Consider the following 16,731-nt stretch of genomic DNA (forward strand, 5'->3'; position numbering starts at 1 on the left):
GCTTTGCAAACTCAAAATGAGCTTCATATAATGAGGTAGAAATAGTAATCATGTCACCCACCATTCAAAGACATCACTTTTGTTGACACAGTACTTGCTTTTGCTACAGTGATGGCAATGCAAGAAGCTTCCCTGTAACTCAAAAGCAGCAAAATAAAGATCCAGGTCCAAAATAAAGAAAGCAGTTCTGCTATTCTATAGAAGTTTTGCTATAGACTTCAGTGAGATGAGGATTTCACTCAGTCGTTTGATTTTTGCTCATTTATATTACACAATCTCCTTTAATAAGACTAAGGGAGTAACTACAACTATGTCTCTGGGTCTCATTCGTGCTTAACACCTAGGGGTCAAAGAGTATAACATCTTCATAAGGCTATTTTCAAGTCTTAGACAAATAGGACAGTTCTGGAATCTTCTGGATCAAACAGTAACTTTCCCAGACATAAACATATTAAAAGCTTTTATCAGTTAGAAAGGAATAGAATTTTACCAGTACTCTACAGCAACAACAGACAAAGGGTGTGAAATGACAGCAGCCAAGGCCACAGTCTGATTTAGGGGGCTTGGAGGTCATCCAAAATAAAAGGGACAAAACCCTTTTGTTTTGTTTTTTTTTTAATGCATCTTTCAAACTGTTCAGCCACATGACTGACATTTAAAAAAAATATGTCAATATAGGCTCTATGGTAAACAATGTAATTTAAAAAAGAAAAACAGGGATGCTTTTAGCTAATTGAGTAGATCTTTTCTTTGGACTGTGGTTTTCTTCACATTCTCAGGTGGGCAGTCAGCACTATCTCCTGGAAAAGAAACACTTATAGAAATAATACTCAGAAGATACAAATCAGCACAACACCCCCAAGTTCACACTGTGTTGGGCTATAAGTAAACACAGAGCTATGGAGGAGGCCAGCCAAAGAACTTCTGAATAGTCTCTGCTATATACTTGTTTCAACAAAGAAATTACTTCAAATTTCAGAGGCATGAAAACAAGGTAAGAGCATGAAAGAGGATACTGTTTATCAAGGGCTTTGGCTTCTATATGGCCGAAAGGTATTGTAAGAAATGCCATCATCTTGTAAGGTGAACACAAACCATATTGGACAAAACCATATCAGTGAATACTGACCATATGAACTGACTTGACAAGACCTTTGTGGACTTACAGAGAAATCCCTGAGTTACAGAGAAATCATTTACTAAAGGTGTAACTTAAAAGATCTATTAATTCCACACCAACATCTTCCAAATGTTTACAGACTGTCATTCTGTGATCACTATGCCCAGGACAGTCTCCAACTGTCACATGACCCACAAGTCCTTCTCTCTTCACAAACAACAGGGTGCCTTCCCTAGTTGTCTCCCTCACCAGCTGTGTCAGGAAGTTATCTTCCACACACTCCAGAAACCTCCTGGACTCTTTCCTCTTCACTGTATTGTATTTCCAGTAGACATGTGGTGAGTTGAAGTCCCTCACAAGAAAAAGGGCTAGTGATTGTGAGGCTTCTCCCAGCTGCTTACAGAATATTTTGTCTGCCACTTCATCCTGGTTGGGTGATCTATAACAGACTCCCACCATGATATCTGCTTTGTTGTCCTTCCCCCTGACTCTTCCCCATAAACACTCAAGCCTATCGTCACCATCAGTAAGCTGTAGATGATCAAAACTCTTCCTAAAATACAGGGCTACCCGGCTGCTTCTCCTTCCTTGTCTCTCCTGTCTGAAGAGTTTATAGCCATCATTTGCAGCACTCCAGTGGTGCTAGTCATCCCACCATGTTTCCATGATGGCAACTATATCACAGTTTTCCTGCTGCACAATGGCTTCCAGGTCCTCCTGTTTGTTGCCCATACTGTGTGCATTGGTGTAGATGCACTTCAGTTGGGCTATTGATCCCGCCACCTTTTTTGGGGCAGAAGCCTTAATTCCTACATAACCATTCTCAGGCACTTCTCTGGTTTCGAACATACCAATAACACTTGTGTCTTTGCTGCCATGTTGATTTCCATCCCTTACCTCCACTGAGATGGCAGACTGAAGGTCATCCCTAGCATACCATCCCACAGAGATTGGCGTGCCACCTCCTGGCTTATCTCTAGCAAGTCTGATTTTATCCCTTTCCCCTTCAAATCAAATGTGTTGATTAGAACATGGTAACTCACAAAGACAATGTTTCTTGAAGCTCAAATATTTTATAATATTAGTTAAGGATCTTGCAAAGGCTGAGCTAAGGAGGCAGGTGCCCTGTGCAGTTGTGTAGGATAGTACACCCAGCCCCACAGCATGGGAGACTGCTGGTTGAACACATTACCTGGTTCAGTGGGGCTTCTCTGAAGACCTGTATCAATCTTTATAACTATTTTAATAATCTAAATCTAGCTGGGATGGACTTTCCAATGATATTTGCCACCGATTTATTTAAGAATTTTAATTAGGTAGTCATCAAAGAGTAACTGCTTAGAAAATCACTAATTGTTTCTGTATGTTCATCCTTAACATGGTGCCCATAAGCACCATTTACAGCAGTCATTGTGGGCCACAGCCATCAGTAGCTATCAAACTCAGACTCTGTGAATCAAAACCAGTGAATTCGTCCCCCCACCAAAAATGAGGAGGCTCTGCAAAGCTCTTAGGACCAGTCACAAAGTATATATGGGGTACTGCATCCTCACACACAGAATGATGGTCAGGGAGTTAGAGTTTTGTTTTCTCAGTCCCCTTTCTCTAAAATCAAAATAGAAATAGACAAATAACCTTTTCATTTCTTACCCCTCTGCTCCCAGTAAAGACACCAAAGTGAGATCAATGTAAAACTAAGCAATAAATGAAATGGAGTATTTTGGGGGGATCAGGTGTTCCACATCCAGATCATCTTTAAAGCCTCAATAGGGAGAGTTACAGGCAGGCCACAAAAGCTGAAGAATGGCCAGATCACAGGATTTGTAATTAGAGTGAGTACATGGTGCTTCCTCGCTGGGGAAAAAAAAAAAAAAGAAAGATGAGCAGCTGTCTCAGCAATATTAGAGTCAGTGAGGACTCCCAATGAAATCAGATACTCGTCTGCAGAGAAAGTGAGTACCGTACATCCATCAGGTGGGCATGTGTCACAGCTAGTTGAAGAGAAATGGCTTCTAGAAAGTTAAGCTTCCTCTGAAACCTCAGCACATCTATTAATAAGGGAGAATGAAAAGAAGGCTAGAAAATAAACTAGAAATACAAGCAGTAGTCACCTGAGGCTGCACATGATTAACTTCACTAAAGCACATTACATGCCTCTACAAGGAGAAAAATTCAAAGAAATACTTTATTGCATTAGATAATGGTAAAAATAAACCAGTGTGGCTTACATACCCATGTGTAACAATTTCAAGACTCAGACAATTATTTGGGACCTGATTCTGGTTTTACACCAGTTCTATATTGGTATAACTGCATTTATATTGGGATAAGTTTCAATGGAGTAATTGCACGCATCCATCAATTTAAACAGACAAAGATGCTCCCAAGCTTTTGTCTAAGCTCTGAAAAAATACTAGGGCTTGTCTGAAGAACTGTGTTCCAAATTTTATCCTGCAACATGCAAACATTATTTTACTGTTGCAATGCAATGTCTTCAAGACAGTCAGTAAAGAAGACTGGGAGCCAGAATAATAAGCAACACAGTTTTCAATAGATGCTGACCTGGGAGGTCTCAGAGGTGGGGAAATTAACACAACTGGGTCTTTTGTCTCTCTGCTCTGCTGCTAGCACTATGTCTCATATCTATTCTGCACAGCAGAACAGCATCGCTCTCACTGCAGGACCCCATCTGCCAGATGTAACTGGTCACTGTCATATCGGTAGCTATCCCTTGGAGACAGTACAAACAACATGTACCTTCCTCTGGCACATCCCAGCTGAGACCTGCTGTTATCACTGCTTGGCGAGCACTACAACAGTGAGAGGCACAAACCTCCCTTCTTGCCTCATACGCTTTTTCTCTTCATGTTTACTGAAGTCTCATCACCATTTCGAGATAGGACTCGGAGGTCTCCTTTGCTGTCACCTAAGTGGGTCCCATAAGGTGCCGACAACAGCATCCACCTTGTGGAGTCACAGAGCGGGCACGAGGGGCAGATGTGTTAAGAGGTACTCGGGATCAATGTGCTGGGTTTCCTCTGAAGCCAAGCAAAGGGGCCAGCAGTGAGCAGCAAAGATGGAAACATCAACCCTCTTTTTTTTTTAACCGCAGAGAACTTTTATTGTGTCTGTGTTTCCATAATGTTTCTAAACAATGTTATGACCTGAAAGTGAAACAGAATTAAGTTGAATCTAATTTAAAGTGCTTTAAAAACAGGTAATTGGCAAAGCAGACTAACAAAATTATGTGCCTGCAGGACGAGGTGCTTTTATTTCTCCTCAGCGGAGAAACAGACTTCCATGCAGTACCGTGCCTCTTTCTTCCTCTTGCAGGCAGGAGAACAAGAGAAGTAATAGCATCAGGCAAATATTATTCTTCCTTTGCCTTGGAACAGGCACTGCTTCCCAGGCAAGTGAAATTGGTACCATTCTGCGACAGTCAGATAGCAATTAATCTGCACTCCCTCCACAGCTAGAGCCAATGGGGCTTCCATCTGTCCACCCTAAAATGCACGGCGGGCTGGGATCCGTGGGGAGATAAGCCATTCTTGCTGATCCTTCTCGTGCAGACAACATTGCTGTGAAGCCTCGTGCAGCAGAGAGGCTGAATGGGCCATTGTAGCCCAGCCCTGTCCTTCTCTGTCCTGGGAAAGGAGGACTTTGTCATCAGGACTATGCCAAAAGGCTTGGCACAGTCTCCCTTTTGGTTGCATAATGCAACTGTTTAGAAACTGGTGCAGGGACATAAGCTGGGCCCGAAGGCAGAAAACTGCCCAGAGCTGTGACTGGCATAGACAGCACGTGTCCTGTGTACAAAATTTTCTACCTAAAACACAGATGACAACAGACTAAAACACAAATATACAAAAAACCCTCACTGACAATGTATATCCTTCCTCAGGATGTCCAAGATCCAAAATTGAAGATTTACAACGTAATAAACTACCTCCAGAAAAGAGAGTCAGCATGGCACTTTCGGGTCCAAGGACAGGTGAATCTCCCTCCAGGTTAGCCATGGGAAATCTCAGCATTTCACCAAAGCCAGCAGCCTGGGCCTCCTCTGCAGCTGCCAAGGACCCAGCAGCAGTGCTGTGGGGTGGCCCATCTCATGTGGACCACTTCCCCCAGGGTTGGGGATGTGTTCTAGATGTGACCTTCTCTCACTTGCCATTTACTGGTTCAGATTCTGGTTCAGACCAGATATCTGATTTTCCATGGCTCAGACTAGGGGACATGGATCCTTCCCCTTCTACTGCTTGAATCCAAGCTTGTACAGTGAACTTTCTTTTCTTTCACTGCTAGTTTTTGACCAGATCAGCATTTTTGGTCTTAATTTGATAAGCTGACATGGCTTGGTAGCAGAATTTTTGCAGGGCTGTTTATGAGTGTTTCTTATAAATGGTATGAATTAATTATTTGGTGTGAATTTACACTGCATGTCACAAATTTTAGGCTTACGTGTTTCCAGCAGAGCAAACATTCTCAACTGCCCAGGCAGACAGCTGTCTTCTCACTCACAGGTCCACCCACGTAGTCCACCCAGCCCCAGCAGCAGGCATGGAGTGCCCTCTGTTACAACACCCTAAAGAAGCAGAATTTTTCTGTTAACACAATACAGCTTCATTTCTAATGATCTTGTAATGCTGTGCTCTAATTGAGTTTTAATTTCTTTTATTCAATCCTGCAAACTGCTAAACTCTACACTTAAAGAAGTTGCAAGACGAGCTTATAAAGTTTTCTACATTTGCCTGTTTTGTTTATAAAAAGAGTGTATAATGACATATGTTCTTTGAACCAACTTTTAGCAATTAAAGTTGTTTGCTAATAAAAGTTTGTTGGTTTCATAACACAAACAGAAATGTGTAACTGGGCTATACAAGCAAACTTAAACTCATACTTCAGTCTGATCGTTTGTGTTCCTCACTTCATCTGCAATACACTGCAGAATATTTTACAAAAAGTACTTTACACAGATGAAGCTACAAAAGAATGCTATTAATATTTAATTAATAACTAGAAGACTCATTACAGAGTCCCAGATTTTGTAAATTCATCTGTATAAAATGTCATAAAGACACCACATAGGCAAGTTAGCACGTCTATGTTGATAGGTTTGCTTACAGGAATGATTTTTGAGGATAAAAGAACTTACTGCAGTGCTGGCTTTATCAGCATGGTACTCTTGCAAAATAAAATGGCCCTCAAGAATGCTGAATTTTAACCTACAAGACAAAGCCAGGCTGAGAAGATAGTGTCAAGAGAGAAGTTTGTAAAGAAAATCCAATTTAAAGAAAAGGCATTCAGTGAGACATTGCAGTTTCCCTTCCCGGGAAGGGAAACACCTACATACATCAACCACGTGAGGATTTGTTCCTTTGTCCAATAAAAAGAGGCATATTACAAAAGCACACTGCATAATCAGCTGAAGGAAATGCACTAGTTTGTTTTCTGCTTGATGAATAATCAACATACAGTTAATTAAGAGGAAAAATGTATGCTAATGCATTCAATAGTGAAGTTTTTAGCTACTCCTATATACGTTTTAGCAACTGAATGTGTGCAAAATAACTTATTTTGCAGGAAAAGAATACTAGTTGAAAACATCAGCTGTGCTTAAATATAATGCCCATTATATGTTATAATTTCGTGACTTGAGAGAACTTGTAGTTGCAGAAAGTGTACTACAAAAACTCTGTATCTTCCTGCACCAAATTACATAAAAGCGAGCAGAATCCAATTGAAATTCAATTAAAAATGAGATAAAGCAGAAGCATAGACCTCGCTTATATATGGGACTTCCTCCAGCTTCATCCTTTGCATTGTCAAAACTCAAACAGACGGAGCAGAAGGAGTGCATTCAGTTCTGAAACTGAAGCCAGAACAACAAGCAGAAGATCCAGGCAATCTGCTGTGTTCCTCACAAGGAGAATTTACAAATAGTGGGAATGTTTTTAATTGTCCGTCTCTCACAAAAGGAAAGGAAAATAGCTTAATGGCAACACAAACTTTTAAAGTCAGACAAATCTAGGAGCATTGTGTTAATGCTCCGTGTGCACACAAGAGGTGTAAAAACTCAAGCACCAAAAACTTACATACTGTAAAATCAGGAGGGAAAAAAAACCCCATGGAAAATCAAGCTGAGAGAAAACTGGGGCGGATCTACTTCTGTAAGTAGCCATAGATCCATTGAGCAATATGGTACAAAATGTTTTCTTAGGAGTTACTAAAGCTGAGTGCATCAGCCCTTCTTGTTCACCCTTATTCCCTACCCTCTCCAAGGTAGACCCTACCATACATTTACTCGTGGTCTGTGAAAGTATTGTCCACATGATATGTGTTGTTTATAGACATATGAATTGCAACTTGTATGCATGCTTTTAGTTCATGTATTTCAACAGGCAACTGTGAACTTCACTGTCTTTCTGAATAGGTGGGCTAGGCCCCAAATCTTTATAAAATAAAATGGGTATCTAAAATCTGATTCAGTAATCTATGGTGCCTACAAAATGTCCTCTGTCCCCTTGCTGGCAATCAGTGCAGTTTCCCTTCTTACTAAGCGTAACCCAATTATCCCAATGCAACATTATCTGCAGGGATAGGATAGGTTCCTACCATTTGCAAATATGTTGGGTTTTGCAGCTATGTTCAGAACAATCCTCCATGTAGTAAGCAGGCTCCAAGGTGCTCCACAGCATCAGAAACGGTAGGTACTGACTGAATTTTGGTATGAGTGTGGCACTTACCAAGGAATGGGGAAACAAACTTTTCCCCAAACCCTATTCTGGACCTTTATTTCGTCACAGCTGTGTTCACGTACAATCCATGTGATTCACGTATATGCTATGGCACGGGGCAAAGCATATGCAGCTACTACACACGCGACCTTCTGTGCCTAAGCAAACGCATTTTGAAGAGGGAGCAACTATAAAACCTATATATTTAAATGTGAATATTATAATATCATCTTCATAATTATCATTCCCCTTGCTAGTTTCCAAGATGCTCTGGGAGGATCAAAACACAGCTGCTTCCCTACTGAGAATTTTCACACTTATACCAGCCCCAGGTTTGTTTCTGTCCCGGCCAACAGACGGCACAGAGCTGCTGGTCCCTGGGCATGGCAGAGCTACGACTGTTGACTGTTACTTTCGAAAGAAGGCTAAAAACTGACAGGCTGTTTGAATACAACTAAGGAGGAAAAAGGAAAAGGACTTTGCTCAATCCAAATGATGGTCTTGCAAATCTTGACTGTTTTCCTTTAAGCTGACTCCAACTAGCAATTTTTTTCCTCATTTCTACAAGAACATCAGCATTTGAAACACCAGTGTGGGCTTAAAGAGAAAATGGATTTTCACCATATGAACTGTATGCATAATTTCCAGATAGGAAATGGCATGTTACTTTATTCACATACATTCACATTCATTTATTCACATGAAAAATAGTTCATATTCTCAGCTATGATTGACATAAGGTACGAAGAGGATTTCTTCTGTAAAAAAAGCAAACAAATTACGAGGAGTAGGAAGCAATAAGGTTGTTTATTAACACTCTTCTATCTTCACCCTCCTGCCCACCCCATCACCCATGAAATGGCATTCCAAATCCTTGACACAAAATGATAATATATAATATCAACCATACGTTCTCTGCCATTCCCATCTGAACCTCCAGCACTGCAAATGTAGTCATCTTCTTTCCACAGTGGGAAATAGCAAACATTCATACTTGTGCATTACCTTTATTTGGCACTCAAACCCCTGTGAAGTAGAAATTTTGCCATTTAACACAATCCCAGCCTCACAAAATACAGCCTTTCAAAGGATAAAGAAAAAGCCTACAGTGTCTGAACAGATTCAAGACACTTTACTAGCATTCTTGCAAGGCTCCTGTTTGATTTGCATGATTATTCAGGTGATGGAGGTTAACTACCCTGAGCAATGGGAGGAAATCAAACTATGATCTTACATGCACAAATATGCATAGACTGAGGTTTTTAAATTCATTTCCTAGAAGATTATTTGCAGTGCCTATAGTAACGCCTATTTTGTTAATTTTAGCTTTTATTACAACCATCTCCAGGAAACAGCAACATTCCCAGAGAGATTCCTTGAGCAGAAAAGAAACAACATTCATGGAATACATTTCTTGTTGCAAATTATTTACCTGAGGCAAAAATGTTTATCAACCTTTCTAATTTGGTGTATAGTATAAGCTCCTGTAATATGGTGAGCTCAATAATTAAGTGGTTGCACTGTCTGATGTTTAAAAAGCCCCATTATACAGGCAGTGCTGAATGTAGTTTTCAGCCATTTGCATCAAGGGACAACATCATGCTCATCTGACTTGTGCAAGTTCTGGCACTGAATGAAACAAGACAGATTTTTTTCCCATGGTTTGTGTCAGAGACCAGGAAAAAGAAGTTTAATGAAAAATTTAGTCAAAGTAAAATTTAGTTACAAAGATCTCAAAGTTTATAAAGAACTGCAGGTAACTTCAAAAATTATTGGGTAGCTGTGCTAGACTCAGAAGGTGTGAATTCCCTATCACAGCAAGGCATGGAGAGGAGGAGCAATATCTGATTCTCCAAGGTTCAGTAAACGTGGAGCAATTGTAATTAATCTTAAGTGACTCGTGACGCAGTATCACTGTAGCACAGGATAGATGACAGAGAGGCATTCCCAAGAGACAGAAGTGAGTAATCTGGTGCCTCGTGGAAAGTGCTCAGAGACATAAGAGAGAAGTCTGACTTAGCAAATGTCATGGTGCATCTAGAATGACTAGAGGTGAGCCAACGTCCTGCTGGTGACACTGAGGACAGGATTCCCTCTTGCCTGATTACTAATGATAGACACAAAGCACTTTCACTGATCAACCAGTTAGGGAAAATTCCTCCCCTTCTGGCATTACCCCCTTCCTCTTTGTTTTATAGATTTTAAAATAAATATGTCAAAGGTGCAATGTTTCTGGAGCTTACAAGAAAGCTTGCAAGGGTCTGTGCCAGCTGGGTCATTTCTGTATAGCTGCTTACAGCAAAGAGGACTTATGTGGTACGTCCTCAAGGATGAAGCTTTACGAGGGATGCAGAGAACAAAGACGAGGTGGAGGGAGTGGGCAGAGTCAGGGAAGCCCCTGGACTCTCAAGCTGCGTGCAACAGGCAGTCTGCATACAGATGGCCCAAAGGGAAGGCCATCGAGAAGCGGTCTATGAGGGACATCGGTGCAGACGGTGCAGGCTGCAGAGCTCAGCACCGTGTGGAAGCAGCCTGAGGTTGAAATGGCAGTTAGAGGGTATTGTCCTGCACTGTGAGAAACTGGGATTAGATTCTGGCAAGGATTTGGTGATTCATTTCCCCAGAAGATTTTAATTTAATATGAAGAGAAGTTTTTTTAGAGGTAAATGTGTGATGCTTGGTAGAACTTAATTAATTAAAGTTGGCCAGAAGCCAGACCATCTTGGTCTGTGATTGTTTCTGCTTTTGTTAGTTGAGGAATATTGGACTGGATCAATACTTCCACTGAGAGCACTGGCACACACACCAGGTGCTCAGGAAGGTGCCGTTTGCAAGAGGGCTCTTCCCTGTGAGTTCAAAATGGATCATGGAAAGATTGAGTAGCATGGGGAATCACTGAGCTGCTGAGCGTATCTCCTTTCAGAAAAAATGCGATCTATTATTTGCAGTCCTCATAGGCATGCTAGCTGTTTAACCACGTGGCTGAGAGACACCTGATCCTGCCTTTGAACAGCTTTGAAAGTAAATTATGATATGATTGATATGATATGATTGATATGATATGATATGATATGATATGATATGATATGATATGATATGATATGATGATATGAAGTCAGACAGAATAGGTTAAAGGAAGAAGGGCAGGGAGAAATCAACAAGATGCCCTGTCATTCATGATAAATATATATGTATGTAATTGTGTATATATATGCATGTGTATGATCTATACATAATTTATCCAGAGAGATATGTTCTTTAGCTGTTTAACTTTCACTTTCTTTCCCAGAAGCTGTTTGTGTGTTTGTAAGTGTGGTTTTCCACTGTTTTCTGGTTGCAGGGCCACGTTACATGTGAAGAAGTGTCTTTTCTAGCTCAGAGAGCAGCAGTTCTGCTTCTGAAGTCAGTGTCCTTAAATTCAGGGCCTGCTCGCGGTGAACTCTCACCCAGAAGTTTTAGGTTACTGTTGTCACCTCTCATGTGCTCCTGGCAGCTGTCACAGTCTGCCACAAAAGTACCTGTATTCCAGCAACATCAGAAGCGATTTCAGTCAAATCATCAAAACCAATTAAAACAAATAACTAAGCATACAGAAGAATGCACTCAGCCTAAGATGCTCTAGTAGACCAAAGCATCTGTGCACCCAGCTGTTTGGTGTACGAAGCAGATGTGACAAGATCTTTGGATCTGGTGTTGTTTATGTATCGGGAGATTTGGGCTGGATGGATTCACAGGCTATAACAAATGTCCTCATTTATCCTTGCTTGTTCCTATGCTATAGCCTATTCCGGGGGACAGACACATAGCATCCAGAGAACCCCATATATCAGGGACATGGAAATCTAGTATATTTGCTGACAAGTCTCTATAAAAGCCAGCTCAGAGAATAAAGGCTTTTTGTGAAGCTTCTAATTCTTGAAAATGAATTTTCTAACTGTTATTGAGAGCATGTTCAGTAATGTGGAATATAACAAAAATATTCTTGGAGTCCCTACACAATTCTTATTCAACAAAATTCCCACAAGCTTATATGCTAATGTGTTCTGACTCATGGGATTTTTTAGTGTGGATCTCCTAATATTTGGGATTTCAATTCAAGTGCTGCTTTTGGAATCAAATGCTTTGTTAGAATCTCATTCTGCCCTCAACCTCTTACCCCCAGGGTTTCTATCTCTTCTGGTTGCAGAGAAAAGCCTGAAAACATAACCCATATTAAGTCTCAAACACCAGACGGCAAACAGAAATACACAACATTTATTTATTTTTTTTAATCTCCTGATTTTTAACACTTAGAGTTGGCAATATTGCAACTGGAATTTGGTTTGAATGAAGACTGAGGGCTGAATGCCAACTTGCTCTCTCTCTCTCTGAAGAAAAGCAATGCCTGGAAATGCCTGGAAACGAAGGGCCTGATTCACAACTTCCTTCCAGGCAGCTCATGCTGCCTTACCCTGCCTGTAAGCCTAGATCCAAATATTCATGCATATTCCAAACTAGGTCCAAATCCAAATAGTACAAATAGTCTCTTTCTTTAGAACATGCTAACCTCAAGCCTAAAATGCTTTCATTTTTGTCATATGTGAAATCTGTATCTATTTTAAATAAAGCCATCTATACTTAAAAACCATCTCTAAAACCTCTGGAACAGAGTATGCAGAATAATGTGAGGATGTCTTTTTAAAAATAATGATTTTCCCCTGTTGTGTCTCCTGCAAGTGTTGCCACGAGTAATATGGTGCAGCAACAACTGAAAAAGCACTGCTTATTCTCTCTGAGTAAAATGGCTTCTGAATTCACATGTCTGGACTGCAATGCTTCCTCAAAGCCACCAAACATTGGAATTCAATAGAAAAAGAAAAGCTGGTTCTACCATTTTCAAAAGTTCCAGGAATTTTAGTGAATGTAGATGTATCTACCAAAAATTTCCAGTCTGTCGGTGTGTCTACAAATAATTTCATCTCCTCTTTTTGGATCAAAAGAGGTTAATTTATTGATTTCTTTTTAGTTAACAAGAGATTATTTGGGGGGAAAAAAGCCTCTCGTCTCCCACACACCATGCTAAATCCTCTGTGTATCCAGATATACCAGAGCACCAAGGGTGAATTGTCTGTGTGCATATACTTGTACTGCCAGCAACGTTCCTCACACTGCTCAAACAGCACAGGCTTACAACTTACAAAAGGTAGTTAGCATTTGTCTGCATCCAGGTCTATGTCTCAGTTTTGGGGCTCTGGGCCTCAGTGTGCTCTGGTCAGCCATAATGAACATTTTGAACAGTACAAACTATTGTAGAAATCATTTCATATTAAGAGTTAACATGAAACTCTTTTTAGAACAAAGGATGTTGACAAGGTGACAAGTTTGATCGGTCACATGAAACTGGTGCTACAGGTTTTGAGTATCGTCTTCTGACAACTCAGGCATTAAGCCACAATATACTCACATATAGATTTAGTGCATTCAAGAATCAATGGGAAAGGCAGTACAACAACTACTCAGAAGGCTCAAGTTTGATTGCAGTGTTCCATGTGCATTTTCCTGGTGCTCCTCTCCATAATGAGTAACATAGCAATGTCTGGGATTGCTCATCATGGCTCAGAAAGGCTCTTCTTCGTAGCAACAGGCAAATAATTCCAATTTGTCCTGATTTCATGCATTTCCTAATGCAATCCCCTCCACCACTCCTACAGCACGCTCTCGCACACAAGCAGTGCATGAGGAGGGACAGAAACTGGCCACTGCTGTTCTCAGAACTGTCTCACTCATTGATTTTCACTGGCAAGCACAAGGTTTCTGCAGCAGAAGCATACTACCTCAGCTGCTACCGTCTTGTGTCACTGAAATACTTTCCATCAAAGGGAAACCTCTGCAAAGCAGCAGAGCACAAGGGCTAGCTGTCAGCTTAAACTTTTGTAATACTTAACCCTTTTCCTCCCCTCCACAGTAGCTCTTCAGATTAAAAAGTTTCTCTTTGCCTTTGGTAAGTCTCCTCCTGCCACAGTCTAGTGCAAATATTTGATACTGTAGGAAATCAGATATATTGGCAGCAGGCTGCATGGGCTCTCTTATGAGTCTATTTTATCTTTTAGTAACCTGCCTGCCATTTATGACCACAGAGTAAGTCTAGTACTACTATAATTACAAAGTTTGTGTTTGCTGCTGTTTGCTGGAGAGAGAGAGAGAAAATGGTATCAGAGCAGTGAGAGGATGTTACTGAAACTTCCTGAACACTACAGACTCCATCATGGCCACCCTTCCCCTTGTCGAGAACTGACAGCAAAAGAACATAAACATACATAAACATATCTTTGCATACACTACATATCTTGCATACATAAACATATCTTTGCATACACTACAAAAATTTGCCTGGACACTGCAGTAAAAACTTTGGAGAAAGTACCTTTGTAGGAAATGGCTGAAAATTATGCCAGTGCAGCTGAAGCACAGTTATTGCTACTTGTAACTTGTGACAGCAAACAGAAAATGGCTCTGGTAATGAGCCATAATTCTGATATATTCATTCCTTATTGGTATAAGGTAACTGGCAGATTTACCTTCAAAATATAGATGAGCTCACCTCTGCTCCTGATACGTATGGCTATTGGCTGTGTGTCACTGGTGAGCCATGTGCATATCACATGCTTGTGGCATGACAAAGGGAAAACGGGTTCTGCCTCCAAAAAGATGTTTAGATATGTTCTTTCTTGTACAATTTTAGCTGTCATGTGGCAGTGGATATCAGAGACATTACACACAGGACAGAATGTTTGCAGTTACATTCCTATCAAAGCACCAGAAATTATAACAAAAAGATGAAATTGTGATTCCTCAGCCTGATAAGTAACATCAGTAGTTAGCCTTGCTACTGTGCCCCACCAGCATGAACCATGCCCAGAGCAAGAGAGTCACACAGATACTACACACTGTGCTGGCCTGGGGTGACCCTTAGGTCCTGAATGCATTTTATTCTGTAATGGTAAATCTAAGACCTAGCAGGAACCAAGGGGGACTGGAAAAGACAGGTTTTTTACAGTTTATAATCAAAGGTACACACTTATGGGTTTTTTTCAGACATGCTTCCCTTTCCCTAGCTTTTAGTTTCAGTTTGTATTTTCTAAACCATCAAAAAATACGCATCAGCTAGTGGTAGAAACATGATTTCCCATGGAAAGAATCCCACATAGGGTAATATTACCAGGATGACATGTTTTTAAATAAAAGCATCTAAAGAGAGGTATGTAGATTCATTCATGTTTAGTCACCTAACTAAATGGATTAACCTATAGAGCATTAAACATGTACAGTTCTCACTGACCCAACACCTGTCCATGACTTGGTGGAGATTTCACTGCCCAGCTGTGGAAGCACATATGTGAAAACAGCAGGGTTGATTTTAAAACCCAGACCTAGCTCTACAGACAACCAGAAGTGGGGGTTTTTAAGAAAATGAAAACATTCACTGTAGTGGGGAAAGAAACAGCACTGGAAAAATTAGTAACAGGAGAATGTAAAAGATTTGATTCTGTTGTGATCAGCATACCGAAATCTTGACTTGTGTGAAGCTTATTCAGTCTCATGTTGAAATCAGTCTGAAAAGGGAATTAGCGTTAAGAGTAGGAAGTACAGAGAAAGATTAAAAAAAAACACTGTAAGCTTTCCAAAACATTTCAAACTTAAAATCCGCTTCTAGGAGGTTCCATTTCAGCTTTCTTCCTTAACTTAGCTTCCTGCTAAAACTTTCTGGTTAAGCATGCTGACGGCAAAGCATTAAATGATTGCTCCCTAACTTCACTCCTTTCTAGGAATTCATTCTTCGGTGCAAATAAAGATGTTGCTATGCGTGCAGAGAATAACCTATTCCCTACAAAAGCATGTGGTTATCTCAAAATCCTGGGCATATGATGATGGCAGTATCAAAGTATCAGGCGTCCTGAGTCAGCATGCTGAATGAAGCGTTTCTAACCTCTGCAAAGGGCAATTCCCTTAGGTCAAGTTGAGTTCACTAGAGCAATGCAGGAAAACCCATATAGAAAAAGCTGTGCATGGGCCCCAACTTACAGACTTGATTTATGGCTGCAGCACAGTATTTTCCAGCATTTTCAGGGGACTCTTACACTGAAAATCCAAACTAATTATCTGAAAATAACATCTGTTGCATTCAAGTTTCAAAGCATGCACCTATTAACAAGAAGGATCAGAAAAGCACTGATTATTTACACATCATCTATTTCAACTACCTGGTAGCAGTACTGGAATCATAATTTCTTGATCCCTGCGTCCCTCATCACACAGCAAGAACTCATGGCTCCTCCAGGAGACACCAGAATAATTAACATACCTTTGAAACATCTTCACCTTTAACAAATGCAGTGGGACTAAGAACACAGCTTTGCAACTAGACCACGAGACAAAAGATGCCAGCCATTAAAAAGCAGGTTTGCCAAATCTACCGCTGAGTTTCTTTTTCTTTGCTTATCTGTGTATCTGCTGTTGTACAAAAGAGCTTTCAAGAACTGGCCTGAAGAAGCATTCTCATTCTTTCTTCCCATAAAAAAGCAGACCTGGCACAGGCACAGTAAATAAAAATAACAAGCATATGATGCCCAAGATGCATGTGAACATTAAGTGACGTTGGCAGCCCCCGCAAATAGAACTCCAGTTAAAAATAGCCTTTGTCTAAATGTGGAAAGTGAGTAAATATAGTAGCAGTTTCAGCTTACTATAGAGGCTTACAGGCTCCAAGTAACAGAGCTTATTATAGAGCATGTGCGTCAGCGAAGGGGAGAAAAGGGAGAAAAGAAAGACGACGCATTCTGCAATTAGTATCTACAATAAGACATAAATTAACTTTTCCCCTCATTATTTTTCTTGTTT

General features: G+C 40.5%; 1 long non-coding RNA gene across 1 annotated transcript in view; it reads right to left on the reverse strand.

Annotated features, from left to right (window-relative positions):
* The window catches only part of LOC141923122 (uncharacterized), an 81,672-nt gene extending 65,532 nt beyond the window's left edge, over positions 1–16,140 (reverse strand). The window contains exons 1-3 of the long non-coding RNA XR_012623192.1: positions 16,095–16,140; positions 15,398–15,446; positions 5,579–5,702 (exon numbers count right to left, since the gene is read on the reverse strand). This is a non-coding gene — a long non-coding RNA (uncharacterized LOC141923122). The remainder of the gene's footprint in view (positions 1–5,578; positions 5,703–15,397; positions 15,447–16,094) is intronic.
* Between the last annotated feature and the right edge of the window lie 591 nt (positions 16,141–16,731).

This window comes from Strix aluco, chromosome 1 (genome assembly GCF_031877795.1).
Source record: "Strix aluco isolate bStrAlu1 chromosome 1, bStrAlu1.hap1, whole genome shotgun sequence".
In the NCBI taxonomy this organism is placed as follows: Eukaryota; Metazoa; Chordata; class Aves; order Strigiformes; family Strigidae; genus Strix; species Strix aluco.